The 12757-nt window shown below is 47.2% G+C and overlaps 1 pseudogene; it reads right to left on the bottom strand.

The window, feature by feature from the left end:
• Positions 1 to 9299: 9299 nt before the first annotated feature.
• Positions 9300 to 12440, bottom strand: LOC129491647 (PHD finger-like domain-containing protein 5A; annotated as a pseudogene).
• Positions 12441 to 12757: the final 317 nt, after the last annotated feature.

Genomic DNA, 12757 nt, shown 5'->3' with positions numbered 1-12757 from the left:
TGGTGATATCCCCTTTATCATTTTTCATTGCATCTATTTGATTCTTCTCTCTTTTCTTATTAGTCTTGCTAGCGGTCTATCAATTTTGTTGATCTTTTCAAAAAAACCAGCTCCTGGATTCACTGATTTTTTGAAGGGTTTTTTGTGTGTCTATCTCCTTCAGTTCTGCTCTGATCTTAGTTATTTCTTGCCTTCTGCTAGCTTTTGAATGTGTTTGCTCTTGCTTCTCTAGTTCTTTTCATTGTGATGTTAGGGTATCAATTTTAGATCCTTCCTGCTTTCTCTTGTGGGCATTTAGTGCTATAAATTTGCCTCTACACACTGCTTTAAATGTGTCCCAGAGATTCTGGTATGTTATGTCTTTGTTCTCACTGGTTTCAAAGAACATCTTTATTTCTGCCTTCACTTTGTTATGTACCCAGTAGTCATTCAGGAGCAGGTTGTTCGGTTTCCATGTAGTTGAGCAGTTTTGAGTGAGTTTCTTAATCCTGAGTTCTAGTTTGATTGCACTGTGGTCTGAGAGGCAGTTTGTTATAATTTCTGTTGTTTTACATTTGCTGAGGAGTGCTTTACTTCCAACTATGTGGTCAATTTTGGAATAAGTGTGATGTGGTGCTGAGAAGAATGTATATTCTGTTGATTTGGGGTGGAGAGTTCTGTAGATGTCTATTAGGTCCACTTGGTGCAGAGCTGAGTTCAATTCCTGGATATCCTTGTTAACTTTCTGTCTCGTTGATCTGTCTAATGTTGACAGTGGGGTGTTAAAATCTCCCATTATTATTGTGTGGGAGACTAAGTCTCTTTGTAGGTCTCTAAGGACTTGCTTTATGAATCTGGGTGCTCCTGTATTGGGTGCGTATATATTTAGGATAGTTAGCTCTTGTTGAATTGATCCCTTTACCATTATGTAATAGCCTTCTTTGTCTCTTTTGATGTTTGTTGGTTTAAAGTCTGTTTTATCAGAGACTGGGATTGCAACTCCTGCCTTTTTTTGTTTTCCATTTACTTGGTAGATCTTCCTCCATCCCTTTATTTTGAGTCTATGTGTGTCTCTGCATGTGAGATGGGTCTCCTGAATACAGCACACTGATGGGTCTTGACTCTTTATCCAATTTGCCAGTCTGTGTCTTTTAATTGGAGCATTTAACCCATTTACATTTAAGGTTAATATTGTTATGTGTGAATCTGATCCTGTCATTATGATGTTAGCTGGTTATTTTGCTCATTAGTTGATGCAGTTTCTTCCTAGCATCGATGGTCTTTACAATTTGGCATGTTTTTGCAGTGGCTGGTACCGGTTGTTCCTTTCCATGTTTAGTGCTTCCTTCAGGAGCTCTTGTAGGGCAGGCCTGGTGATGACACAGTCTCTCAGCATTTGCTTGTCTGTAAAGGATTTTATTTCTTCTTCACTTATGAAGCTTAGTTTGGCTGGATATGAAATTCTGGGTTGAAAATTGTTTTCTTTAAGAATGTTGAATATTGGCCCCCACTCTCTTCTGGCTTGTAGAGTTTCTGCTGAGAGATCCGCTGTTAGTCTAATGGGCTTCCCTTTGTGGGTAACCTGACCTTTCTCTCTGGCTGCCCTTAACATTTTTTCCTTCATTTCAACTTTGGTCAGTCTGACAATTATGTGTCTTGGAGTTGTTCTTCTCGAGGAGTATCTTTGTGGCATTCTCCATATTTCCTGAATTTGAATGTTGGCCTGCCTTGCTAGGTTGGGGAAGTTCTCCTGGATAATATCCTGCAGAGTGTTTTCCAACTTGGTTCCATTCTCCCCGTCACTTTCAGCTACACCAGTCAGACGTAGATTTGGTCTTTTCACATAGTCCCATATTTCTTGGAGGCTTTGTTCATTTCTTTTTACTCTTTTTTCTCTAAACTTCCCTTCTCACTTCATTTCATTCATTTGATCTTCAATCACTGATACCCTTTCTTCCAGTTGATCGAATCGGCTATTGAAGCTTGTGCATTCATCACGTAGTTCTCGTGCCATAGTTTTCAGCACCATCAGGTCATTTAAGGACTTCTCTACACTGGTTATTCTAGTTAGCCATTCGTCTAATCTTTTTTCAAGGTTTTTAGCTTCTTTGCAATGGGTTCGAAATTCCTCCTTTAGTTTGGAGAAGTTTGATCGTATGAAGCCTTCTTCTCTGAACTCGTCAAAGTCATTTTCCATCCAGCTTTGTTCTGTTGCTGGCGAGGAGCTGCGTTCCTTTGGAGGGGAAGAGGTGCTCTGATTTTTAGAATTTTCAGTTTTTCTGCTCTGTTTTTTCCCCATCTTTGTGGTTTTATCTACCTTTAGTCTTTGATGATGGTGATGTACCGATGGGTTTTTGGTGTGGATGTCCTTTCTCTCTGTTAGTTTTCCCTCCAACAGTCAGGACCCTCAGCTGCAGGTCTGTTGGAGTTTGCTGGAGGTCCACTCCAAACTCTATTTGCCTGGGTATCAGCAGCGGAGGCTGCAGAACAGCGAATATTGCTGAACAGCAAATGTTGCTGCCTGATTGTTCCTTTGGAAGTTTCGTCTCAGAGGGGTACCCAGCTGTGTGAAGTGTCAGTCTGCCCCTACTGGGGGGTGCCTCCCAGTTAGGCTACTTGGGGGTCAGGGACCTGCTTGAGGAGGCAGTCTGTCCGTTCTCAGATCTCAAACTCCGTGCTGGGAGAACCACTACTCTCTTCAAAGCTGTCAGGCAGGGACATTTAAGTCTGCAGAGGTTTCTGCTGCCTTTTGTTTGGCTATGCCCTGCCCCTAGAAGTGGAGTCTACAGAGGCAGGCAGGCCTCCTTGAGCTGTGGTGGGCTCCACCCAGTTTAAGCTTTCCAGCCACTTTGTTTACTTACTCAAGCCTCAGCAATGGCGGGCGCCCCACCCCCAGCCTTGCTGCTGCCTTGCAGTTTGATCTCAGACTGCTGTGCCAGCAATGAGTGAGGCTCCGTGGACATGGGACCCTCCGAGCCAGGCGCAGGATATAATCTCCTGGTGTGCCGTTTGCTAAGACCATTGGAAAAGTACAGTATTAGGGTGGGAGTGACCCAATTTTCCAGGTGCCATCTGTCAAAGCTTCGCTTGGCTAGGAAAGGGAATTCCCTGACCCCTTGCGCTTCCCGAGTGAGGTGATGCCTCGCCCTGCTTCGGCTCACGCTCAGTGCGCTGCACCCACTCACTGTCCCACACCCACTGTCCGACAAGCCCCAGTGAGCTGAACCCGGTACCTCAGTTGGAAATGCAGAAATCACCCGTCTTCTGCGTGCTTATGCTGGGAGCTATAGACTGGAGCTGTTGCTATTCGGCCATCTTGAGAAGTATTTCTCATTAACTTGCCTACCTTAACAGTGTGTCGTAAAGATATTTCCACGTTAAGATGATAGGTGATTGTTTGACTGATTGAGATGTGTATAAATGTAGATGGCTTTTTATAGCCATTGAGTAATATTTCATGGTATAGATTAGACATATTTTTAAAATCTCATTAAAAATCCATGAAATGGAAACTTAAGCCAAGGTACTAAAACAGGACTACAAGGCTTTACAGAACAAAGCGGAGGCTTCTTCATTGTGGCTGCAGGTATTTATTGATGTGAGGTTTTTTTTTCTTTTTTGAGATGGAATTTCGCTCTTGTTGCCCAGACTGGAGTACAATGGCACGATCTCAGCTCTCTGCAACCTCTGCCTCCCAGGTTCAAGTGATTCTCCTGCCTCAGCCTCCTGAGTAGCTGGGATTACAGGCATGTGCCACCACCATGTCCGGCTAATTTTGTATTTTTAGTAGAGATAGGGTTTATCCATGTTGGTCAGCCTGGTCTCGAACTCCCAACCTCAGGTGATCCACCCGCCTTCAGCCTTCCATAGTGCTGGGATTACAGGTGTGAGCCACCATGCCCAGCCTGATGTGAGTATTCTTTCTCTAACTTCACTTTAAATGAAATTGAGGAACTTAATCTAATATTGCTGTTAAGCCTATTTGAGGGTTTTCATAGCCATAGCAGAATTCGACTTTCTGGAAGATTTAGGTGATTCCTTTTTGCAGAAGTCTTAAAGACTGACTAGAGAGAGGCAGAGATACATGCTTCTGTTTCTCTGAATCTCTGGGAAGCCTCCTAAACAGATTTAGCAGCCCAGACAAGGGTGGGTGTGTCCCCGTGTGTTTAAACACAGCCACAAGTAGCAGAAAATAGCTGGGGTTTATGTTGCAGTTGTGGCTTTAAGAGCAGCCAGCACAGAGTTCTGGCCTAAACACCAGTTAACTCCCATTGCCCAAGGCCACTGAACTGAATGTTTGGATTGTCCCCCTATATTTGTGCCTGCCCAGGAGCCAGCTCAGATGAGTAACAGCTTCTGCTAAGGAGGAAGCACTGAACACATCAGAGCGGCTGGGCAGGACTTCTTGAAGCCCGACTGCCAGCGGAGACTGGCCTTGATGAGGAGAAGGCATCCCTGAGGGCCAGCTCAGCTCCTGAGAGCTACAGAGCCGCTTAGCAGAAGGATGGCCTGAGGCCTGCCTTCCAGACAACTTTGTCAGCAGTAAATTTGGCCATGTAGTGCCAACTACATGGTTTCCACAAGTGTTTCTTCATGAATCTTCACAACATTCTGAGGAAAGTCCTAGTTCCCTAATGTGAATGAGGAAAACAGGCGGGGGGAGCCCGGCAGGGGTTGAAGTCACTTTTTCAAAGGAAGAGTCAGAGCTGAGTCTAACTCAAGTTCACATGATACCAGTGAACTGAAGAGCACTTACAGCCAGGTGTAGTGGCTCATGCCTGTCATCCCAGCACACTGAGCCCAGGAATTTGAGATGAGCCTGGGCAACATAGGGAGACCCTATCTCTACAAAAAATTAAAAATAAAAAAATTAGCTGGGAGTGGTGGCACATGCCTGTGGTCCCAGCTCCTTGGGAGCCTGAGGTGGGAGGATTGCTTAAGCCCATGGGGGTTGAGGCTGCATTGAGCCGTGATTGTGCCACTGCACTCCACCTGGATGACAGAGTAAGACCCTGTCTCAAAAAAGAAAAAAAAAACCCACTATATGAGATACCATGGGAAAATTTACACCATTTCATTAATCTTCACAATAGTCCTACCAGATAGTATATTTGCTGGCAAATATCTATGAATAATATAATAGGGTTAAAGCAGTTCTACATTTAAATCTAAACGGTTAGGGGAATATTCCAACTCTACCTCTAACCATCTGTGGCTTGCTATTCTTAAGAAAACTTAGAACGTAAAATGTTATCTTTGCAGCAGTTACATTACATTCAACCACTAGGGGGCAGCATCAACACAATTTTTCCAGTCTTCCATCTGTAAAGGAAGCAGGGTAGTTTGAGGGTGTTTTAATAGGTTGAGCAGCTGTGCAGGTTTGCCTGGCACTGAGTAGTTTCCCAGGATGTGGGGCTTTCAGTGCTTAAAAAACAGGAAAGTCCCAGGCAAACTGGAACAAGTTGGTTACCCTGGTGTTATATGTTGAAATGGTAGTGAGAATACTACTGTCATTCCCACTTTTACAGAAAAGGGAACCACGAGGAGTAGTTCGACTAAGGCTCCACATGGCTGCTAGTGTGCAACAGAGCTGGGATTCCCGCTGTGCCCATATCACACGCAGGACCATGCTCTTAAGCAGGGTATGTGATAATGCCTCTTGAACCATTTAGGACTGCCTTTGGTTCCATGCTACCAAAACCTGATGACAGTGGCCTAAGCAATAAAGCCTTTCACTTTCACCAGTGGCGCCATTATGTCATCAGGAACCCAGACTCCTGTTCGCCTCTCACTGGCCAGAGTGGGGCCCCTTGGCTACCTCCGCTGTAAAGGAGTTGAGGGAAGTGAGGATCTTTATTGGGCACACTGCTGTCCCAAACAAGCTCAGCCTCCTTTTACTCGAGAAAAAAGGGAAAGTGGGTATTGGGTAGAGAAATAGCAGTGACTACCACACTCTCCAAAGCCACCATTACACTGAAGGTGTGGATGCGGCACCACCCAGATGCCCCACTTCAGGACTTCTTCCCCCAGTTGCTGGTGGTGCTTGGCTGTCAGTGCTTTTAGGGCACTGCTCTGGAGCAGGGAGCCATCTGCTGAAGGACATGCTCCTTGCCAGGGCAGCCACATCCAATGATTGGTCAGAATAGGGATTGGAAGGCCCAGGGACAACCCTGAGGGGCCATCCCAGCTTCAGAGCTCCTTTGGGGTCAGCCAAGGCCTTGTGACTGCAACACAGCCCAACTTCTGCCTCATCCAGCATCCTTCACGGTGTTGAGAGCACTCCCCAGCAACCCCCTGCACACACGTCTGTCTCAGAATCTGCCTCCTGGGAACTGACCTGAATGGAAGGCAAGCAAATCCTAGAGGCTAAGGTCTCTGCTAGCATGGGCAGGAAAGCTGGACTCATTTCTAGAAAAGGGATAAGTATCTATTGATGACCAATAGATCTTCTATCACTGCCTTTGAGAGGCTTACCATTTTATTGCAGAAGCTAAGTATGCACATAGGAAGCAGTAGGAAAAATTTGATTTCAGACAACCCAAAGCTAATTACAGAGGGCTGTGACTTACCATTTGTTGAACAGATACCATGGGCTGGATACTAGGCTGAACATTCAACTAATGTAGTCTGTGTATCTCACAGTATGAGTGAGCACTTGAAGTAGGCATTTATTATCCCCATTTCACATGTAAGGAAAGGCTCTGAGCTCTGAGGCTCAGAGGTAGACATGTACATAAGATCACACAGTCAATAGTAAGTGGCCAACTCAGGACTGGAATGTGAATTATGATAGACTATAAAGCTCTTCCAGGTCCCTCTAGCTTGGTACCTCTCCCTGCACCCCCTACTCTGTTACGTCCACACAGGTGAATAAGTAAACTTGACACTTGGGCTACAGTCAAGAGTCTACTCTGCTCAAGGGGATGATCCCCTTCTTGCATCTCTGTTATGGATATTTATATTTCTAGCTCCTTTTGTTTCTTTTCCCATTTTTTCCTAATGTAGCTTTTCCAAGAAAATAGAATCTTCTTATAATAGATTGTCTTAGCCTGGTCTCCCTTGAAGCAGAGTCTGAGAAAAAAAAAAAAAAAAAAAGCTTAAATGTAGTAGTTTGTTAAGTTTGTTAGGGGATGTGGTACCAAAGGAGCAGGAGTGAAAGAGGGGATAGAAGGGGAAGGTGGGAAAGCTAGTGTAAGGATGCACGCGGCAACTGGGTGCTCTATCCCACGGGACCTCCTAAGAAGGCTTGGGAAATACATCTCAGAACTGTTCACTTGTGAGAAACATTTATCCATTGGCTCCCATCCACAGCTGCCTTCCCTGCTCTGCTGACTTGCATGTGCATGACTGCCCAGCAGGAGGGTGCCCTGTACACCATGGCATCAGAGAAACACTAGGGCAGGAAGCAAGAGAATCAATCTCTCTCTCTCTTTCTCTCTCTCTCTTTCTCTCTCTCTCTCTCCCTCCCTCCCTCCCCACCCCCATGTGTGGACACAGTAAGAAGGTGGCTATCTGCAAGCCAGGAAGAGAGCCCTCACCAGCAATCAAAAGTGCTGTCTCCCTGACCTTGGACTTCTCAGCCTCCAGACCTGTGAGAAATAAATGTCTGTTATTTAAGGCAAAAAAGAGAGAAATCAGTAACTGGAAAAAGACCAAGAGGGTTGGAAATGGAGCACAAGATGCGTTTTATGTGCAGGATGGGCCAGCACTTGTTGAGCATTTCAACGCCCAAGACGTGCAGTGTGCTTTTTACGCAGAACCTTGTTTCATCTCACAGTAACCTGTGACTTAGAGATTATCATCCCCCCCTTTTTTTTTTGTTTAGAGACAAGCTCTCACCCTTGTCATCCAGGCAGGAGTACAGTGGCAGTAATAGCTCCCTGCAGCCTCAAGCTCCTGGGCTCAAGCAATCCTCCCACCTCAGCCTCCGAGTAGCTGGGATTGCAGGCACGAGCCATCACACTCAGCTAATTTTCATATATGTTTTTTTTGGAGATGGGGTCTTGCTGTGTTGCTCAGGCTGGTCTCAAACTCCTGGGCTCAAGCAATCTGCCTACCTCGGCCTCCCATAGTGCTGGAATTATAGACATGAGCCACCCCGCCCAGCCTATCATCCCCATTTTTAAGACAGGGAAAGAAACTGAGAGGAGAGGTCACTTGCCAAGGTCTCTCAGCCAGGAAGTGGCAGAACTGGGAGGCAAACCAGTCTGACTCAAGCCCTTACTCAGAGTCATTATATCATTATATTAAACATTCCTCACAGGGGTCTACAGAAAGCATGTGTGATGGCTTACCAATACATACTAAATATTTCTCTCTGGCATGTATAGATTGTACATTTATGACAGTGTAAATCAATTAAAAACCCTTCCTTGGCCCTCCACAGCCTTCCAGATAAAATTCAGACTCCCTAAGGGCCTCCCTGAGTACATGGACTGCAGTTGTTGATGGGTTTTCTGCATGTCTGGAAGACCGAAAAAGAGTCTTGGCATCATGGTGTGGGGTGTGAGATTGACAGGATCTTCGAGACGACTGTCGCTTCCAGAGCACTTCAGAAGCCAGTGCTTTCTCAGTCCTCCGCTCTCCTCCCCTTCCCTATCTGGTCTCGAGTGCGATCACCTAGAAAAAGAGCTTTGGAACCATATAGACCGAGCTCAAATCCAGTTCTCTACCACTTCGCAGGTGTGGAGCCTCAGGCGCGGTACCTAGGCTCCTACAATCCCTAAACCAGGGATGATGACTCCCGCGGAGTGTATGTGAAGCTCCAGACACATGGACCATCTCCACCTGGCAGGAGTCATTATTTCTCACAAATGACTCTCTCCATTGCTGTGAGACACCAAAACCAGTTGAAACCAGAATGACAGCCCTGCCCACATTTTTTTTTAATGTGAAAGATGAAAGGCCCTCATTTCTTGTTCTGATAGCTTCCTGCCACACACCGAAGTCTCCTCAAGGACACGTCTTTCACTGCGTGCAGCTTCACAGTCAGCTCCTCAAGCAGAAGACTGAACCATGACTCCTTTTTAGAAGCTCTCCAGGTAGGGAGGACATACCCATATGCTTTTCAAATTCAAGAAAAAAACAGTAATCTATCAATTCTTCTGTGATTCAGTCTGACAGGGTGTTCTGTAAAGAATCCTTTTCCATTCCTATCACACGTTTGTACGAAAGGGGAGGGAGAGGTGGCAGGGTGCCAGTACACCGGCAGGCACTTCCGGCGATGCCCGGGGCTCCACTCCCTTTCTGTTGATAGTAGTAGGCATCATTTCTGGCAGCTGCTGCAGCTTGATGCAGGGAAGGAAGGGGCCACCCACCAATCACCTCTTCCTGATGCCATATTTTTGACGTTCATGGAAGAGGCCTGTCTCAGAGCTCCCTAAGCTGACAATCTTTGGGCAGCCATCTCTATTCTTCTCCTGGCTGGTGCACTCCTTACAATAATAGGCATCAGAGACTCCCACGGCCTCCATAGATCTCACAGTGCCCCCGGTAAAAGCCATAGTTACACTCATCATATAAGCATACCAGGGTGAAGGGACAGACACAGCGGTCACAAATTACACACTTGCTGTCAGTTTTCACACAATCTTCCAATGGCAACACCAGCCTGCTTGCAGCAAAAGATCAAATCCAGATAACGTTCAGCCGTAGCTCCCGCCCATGCTGCACTGCCCTCTTTTTAAAGCCAAGAAGCCCGCCTGGAGGCATCAAATCATGCTTTATGCATAAGTAGGAGCTACAACGCATTGGCCACATGCACCTCCCTTAGGGGGACTCAAATTTACTGAATCCTGTCTTTGTGCCCAACACTGTATTTGGAACCTTATATAAACATCTCCACTATTCCCAAGAGGGTTCATCCTTTCCCCTTGTTTCTTCATTATCTATGTCTAACTTCCATCCTTCCTGCTTTAGTTGGACTTACTGTTCGTTTGAGAGGAAGCTGCTGACCACAGAGTTCAGCAAAAGAATGGGAGTGTGGAGGCTCAAAGTGTGGCCCCTGGAGAAGCTGAATGAGAAGTAGCCCTGGATATGGTGTAGACTCCCACAAACCAGAGATCCTGCCCTCAGTGCCTCAGCTTTAGGAAGCTGCTCCCCGCCTTGCTCCTGGGCAGACAGATACGGTATTGATTTCCCCATACCCCAGCATCCCCACCCCAGTTTCCCTCTCTTCCCCAATTGCCCGGTGCTTTGGCTGGCATGCCCCTGACACCCAGGGAGGGCAAGTCCTTCTCCTAGTGGGTAGCCGGCTGGCTTCCTCCCAGCTCAGAGCCAAGCATGTCTCAGTTAAGTACTCCCTAAGATGGGAAGGCCTTCCAGGGGCCTTTCCTCAAAAGCCAGCCAGAAACGTGCTCCTTCATGCCTAAAGCTGAGCTGATGGCGTGTACAGGGTGGAGACGTGAAGGAATGCCACACCACCTTCTGGTGGCAACTCCACCTGGCCCATGTTTTGCCGCTTTTCCTCTATCCCTGTCAACCACACCAGGTGAGGCCTCTTTCCCAGCAAACCAAAGCTCCCTCGGGCGGCCCAGGAGGAGTCAAATCTTCTCCCCACCTGTGTACATTATTTTCCAGCTGTAGCAAGTAGAGACACGCTCTGTGTCCAGATGGCCTCACCCTTTTGTTCCACTGATGAGCCAGGTGTTTAGCATTTTAAACGACTAGCACCCTGATTGACAGACTGACCATTAAATTGACTTTCTGACTGATGGATCCTGATGGACCACTGTCTATCTGAAAAGTTAATCCTGAGTAATTGACTGGCTGGTTGGCTGATTAAATATCTAAACATACACGTCACTTGATTGACCTAATGGATTTTTTTTTGTTTTTTGTTTTTTTGTTTGTTTTTGAGGCGGAGTCTCGCACTGTCGCCCAGGCTGGAGTGCAGTGGCGTGATCTCCACTCACTGCAAGCTCTGCCTCCTGGGTTCACGCCATTCTTCTGCCTCAGCCTCCCAAGTAGCTGGGACCACAGGCGCCTGCCACCATGCCCGGCCAATTTTTTTTTTTTTAATTTTTAGTACAGACAGGGTTTCACCATGCTAGCCAGGATGGTCTCGATCTCCTGACCTCGTGATCCACCCACCTCAGCCTCCCAAAGTGCTGGGATTACAGGCTTGAGCCACCGCGCCTGGCCCCAAGGCACCATCTTTGAAGCAGAGAGTAAGCCTTCACCAGTCCAGTCCTCGATCTTGGACTTCCTAGCCTCCAAAACGATAAACAATCTATTTCTGTTACTTATAAATTACCTAGTCTAAGGTATTTTGTTAGAGCAGCCTGAATGAGCTAAGACAGAGGGCAATCAGGAAACTGATGTTCTGATCTCCTTCTGGTGAGATTCTTAACCAGGGCTCCACATATGGTTTCAATTTTGCTTTCAAAACAGCGTGGATGTAAAGATGTGTGTTTATCCAGGAAGAGGGTTCACAACTTTCATTGGATTCTCAACAGAATTCAGCACACACGAAATATTAATATGTTCAGAGCTACTGCTCTGGGAATAACATCCTCAGCAAACACATTTCAGATAAGCAAAGCCCTTGTCTGAATTCAAGCCCGTTTCTATCTCCCTCTCATCAAGCCAGAGTGGCAGGAGATGACTAGGAAGAATCAGAGGGCCTTAGAGGAGGTGGATGTAGCCGAGAGAAAGGATAAAGGCTGAGCCGTTTGAAGTTTCCAGAGAGGACTGAGGAAGTCAACCTGGGTCCTTCTTGTGTGGAGGTCACACTTGGCCCAAGATAGCAGAGGCCGTTTAAGTTGAGATGGATACATTTACCCTTTGTTTGATGCCAGGAGTATGTGATCATGAATTGTTAGGTGGCTGTGTGTACTACATACCGGTGTGTTCACAAGGGTAGGTGTAACTGAGCTGTGTGCATAAGTGAACGAGTGGCATTTGGGTTTAGTGTGAGCATCTGAATGGTTTGGTGAATGGATGTGTACGTGCATCCTTAACCATTTACCCTTCAAGCCTCTCATAAAGTTAAGACAGGTTACGGAAAAGAATTCCACTAGGTGAGAGTATCTGCAGACAGGCCTACAGCCCACACCAGAAAACTGGGAATCCTCAACTCGCCCCACTCCCTGGTCCCTCATCATCCACTGAATCCATGCTGCCACTCCCACCATCAGCCCCCGTCACCTCTCCCTGGGCCACTGCTCAGCCTTCAATGGCCTCCCCCAAAACCCTTCTGAATGAACTGCAGCAACAGTGACGATGGTAAAATGCTTTTGGGTCACAGCGCGTCTCCCCTGAAGCGGACCAACGGCTTTCCATTGTCGGAGGATACTGCCCATCTCCTCAGTCTGATTCGAGGGCTCTTTCAAGGTCGACTCTGGGGTAGTGAGGTCCCCGGCTTTGGGCGCGTCTCCCCTCAGTCGGCTCGTATCCCACACCCCTTCCCCCCTGGATGCCTCGTTCTCTGGGGCCCTTTGGCGCTGCCCCTGCGTCCCCATCACGGAAACTACCACCTGCTACCTAACTGCCAGACGCAAAAGTGCCCGAGCCTGTCTGTCACGTTCCACCCCATAAACCTTCCCCACCCGACCAGAAGCCAGGGAGGCCACAGGTCGAAGCAGGACCACGTAAGGGCGCGCACGCCTCTTTCCCACGCCGCAGAGCCATAGAACCCGCAAAAGGAAAACGGAGAGGCAGTGCGCCGGGAGAACAGGTAGGGACTACGACTGCCAGAAGCCTCTTGACAAGGACTACATTTCCCAGAAAGCTCCGCGCGGGTTCCCACCCCGGAACTGCCTCTGCTTTCGAAAGCGGA

Source organism: Symphalangus syndactylus, chromosome 10 (genome assembly GCF_028878055.3).
Source record: "Symphalangus syndactylus isolate Jambi chromosome 10, NHGRI_mSymSyn1-v2.1_pri, whole genome shotgun sequence".
Classification (NCBI taxonomy): Eukaryota; Metazoa; Chordata; class Mammalia; order Primates; family Hylobatidae; genus Symphalangus; species Symphalangus syndactylus.
This window is presented reverse-complemented; position numbering and strand designations above follow the sequence as displayed.